General features: G+C 42.0%; 1 non-coding gene across 1 annotated transcript; it reads left to right on the forward strand.

Annotated features, from left to right (window-relative positions):
* The first annotated feature begins 2,027 nt into the window (after window positions 1-2,027).
* Window positions 2,028-2,109, forward strand: trnal-aag. The gene has a single exon. It is a non-coding gene; the product is annotated as a tRNA-Leu (tRNA).
* The last annotated feature ends 546 nt before the right edge of the window (window positions 2,110-2,655 follow it).

The following is a 2,655-nucleotide window of genomic DNA, read 5'->3' on the forward strand; positions in this document are numbered from 1 at the left end:
GAGAACATCAAACAAATGGTAAACTTATGACTTTTTATTGCAATCATAGATGGTAGGGAAATTCGATTTGATTGGTCCTCAACTCACAGCTCAGACACAACACTTGAGTCAGGATAAAGTGGGGTTAGCCTGCCCCCTGATTGGTCCTCAACTAGCCTCCCCCGGAGCAGGTTAGAGATGAAGGATTTGTTGCCATATAAACTTCCATGGTTAAGAGGTAAGAGACCTTCCACAGTTATCTTGAGTTGAATTCAGTGAGTTGAATTCAGAATTGACCAAAGTGAGCTCACTAACTCCTCTATCCCACTACATAGTATACCCCTCAGAGTTAAACAGGCTGTTGGGTTCTGATGGGAAATGAAAGTTGAGCAGGTGTTCGTAATGTTTTGTACACTCAGTATATATTGGGTTCAGATGGGGTATGACTGTTGAACTAAGGTCGTTGGGCATTTAGAAGTTATATTCTTCCAGAATCAATGGCTACAACTCTCTCTTATGTGTCATCAGTTTCTTGGACTTCTCCTCTGCTTTTAAACGTGAAGTTGTGGACTGGTTCTGGGTGACATTTGTGGTGTACAAAGCGCTGGGTGAATTTCATAAGTTCCCGTACCTTATTATGGCAGAAAGCCCCATTTCTCTGCTCTCTGTTTCCACTCTCTCAGCGGAGCTGACTTCAACTGGCAGGTTTCACACCCCACGTTTACATAGGGAGTAACATGTCACATTTTCTGGCCTATCCAGATAAATGTTCTCTTCCTCTGAGAAAGTGAGCCCAGCTTGGGAGACAGCACCCAGTGTGGAAAGATGTTCACCCGCTGACTAAACTAAATTCATTTAGATGTAAATAGATAATAAAGTATCAATCATTTTAAAGTTTTAAAAAATGCATGTACCAATCGCAGATTGCCCCTTTAACATTTCCTACAGTACTGAACAACATATTCAAGTGTAGAACTTCAGTAGAATGCCCCTTTAAAACCACACATTAGTTCAACAACTGCAGAGTTGTTTTTAGACAATACTCACTGGTGTTAATCAGATATTCTGTCTCCTCCTCTTTCACTCCCAGAACGTCTTCTACCTTCTCTTTTATTGAGACAGCCTCGTCTTCCTCCCAAAACGGTTCGTCTTTCACTCTAACAGCTTCATCTTCCTCCTTTTTCATTCTGAAAGCTTCTACCTCCTCTTCCACGGTGACAGCCTGTATCCCCTCTTCTACTTCTAAAGGCTCATTCTCTTCTTTCACTATAACATCCTCCTCTTCTTTCAATGTGACAGCCTCCTCTTCCTCCTTTTTCATTCTGAAAGCTTCTACCTCCTCTTTTTCCACTGTGACAGCCGTTACTCCCTCCACTCCAAAATGCTCCTCCTCTTCTTTCAATGTGATAGCCTCCTCTTCCTCCTTTTTCATTCTGAAAGCTTCTTCCTCTCCTTTCACTGTAATAACCTCCTATTTTACGACAATGTTCAGTCCCAGAGCTTCTTTCTGCGTCCAGCAGACCTCATCTTCTTTAGCAGGGGAGAAGTAGCTTAGTGAGCTCATGGTCGGGGATATTAGTTAGCTAGCTAGCATTAGCTGGTTAGCATTAGCGACTAGCCTAGTGCCGGGCTCAGTATCAATCTTAACAAGTTAACACATTTAACATGCAAATAACGTTAAAATTAAGCAGTTGATACGTTAACATAATTGTGTTTAGAACACAGAGACTAATATACACAAGAATGGTCGAATGTTGCCTAGCAAGCTATCGAGGTGGATGAATAAGTAGCCGTGTTGCTCTTCTTAGCATCCCGTCCACTAGAATATACGTCACGTAAGAATTACTCACTTCGCCATCTGCTGGCTGAATTGGGTGACGCAAAGAGGATTCTGTCAAACAATGTCATAACAAATCATTTCAAATTAAGGTTTTACCACACTTCTTATATATACACTATTACCCTCTGTGGAGTTGATAAAAGCCGGAAACATCCGGTTTTGATCGATGTCAATATCTTCAATCATATTGAAAATGAACATGTTCATCGGTAGCGTGGCCGAGCGGTCTAAGGCGCTGGATTAAGGCTCCAGTCTCTTCGGAGGCGCGGGTTCGAATCCCGCCGCTGCCAGTAATTTTTTGAGTGGCGCAGTGGCTGCATCTCACCCTGGTTCGATTCCAAGCTGTATCACAAACGGCCGTGATCGGAAGTCCCATAGGGCGGCTCACAATTGTCCCATGTTTGCGGTCATTGTAAATAAGAATTGTTCTTAACTGACTTGCCTAGTTAAATACGGGGCTAAAAATATATATATTTTTATCATCAGAACTGACACCCATATTGCCCTCATTCCATCACAGCTGTTGCTTCACCAAACCTTTTCTCCATTTCGTCCGCACTACTCGCCTCCATTTCCTAAACTATGGATCCTCGTCGTAGATTTATGTCTCGAAGCTGAATGTTGATCCAACACCTGCAGCTAATTCAAACCAGCCCACTGGGTACAGACGTCATTTCAACGTCGAGTTTTGATTTACATTTGGTTAAATTGTCAACTAAAGTGAATTCAACATGAAATCAACAAAACATTTCACCGTGTCATTGGATTTAAGTTGGGTGAAAATGCCTTATGTTAATGGTTTTTGCAAATCCAATCAGTTTTCCACGTTGATCTAA

Source organism: Salvelinus namaycush, unplaced genomic scaffold (genome assembly GCF_016432855.1).
Source record: "Salvelinus namaycush isolate Seneca unplaced genomic scaffold, SaNama_1.0 Scaffold169, whole genome shotgun sequence".
In the NCBI taxonomy this organism is placed as follows: domain Eukaryota; kingdom Metazoa; phylum Chordata; class Actinopteri; order Salmoniformes; family Salmonidae; genus Salvelinus; species Salvelinus namaycush.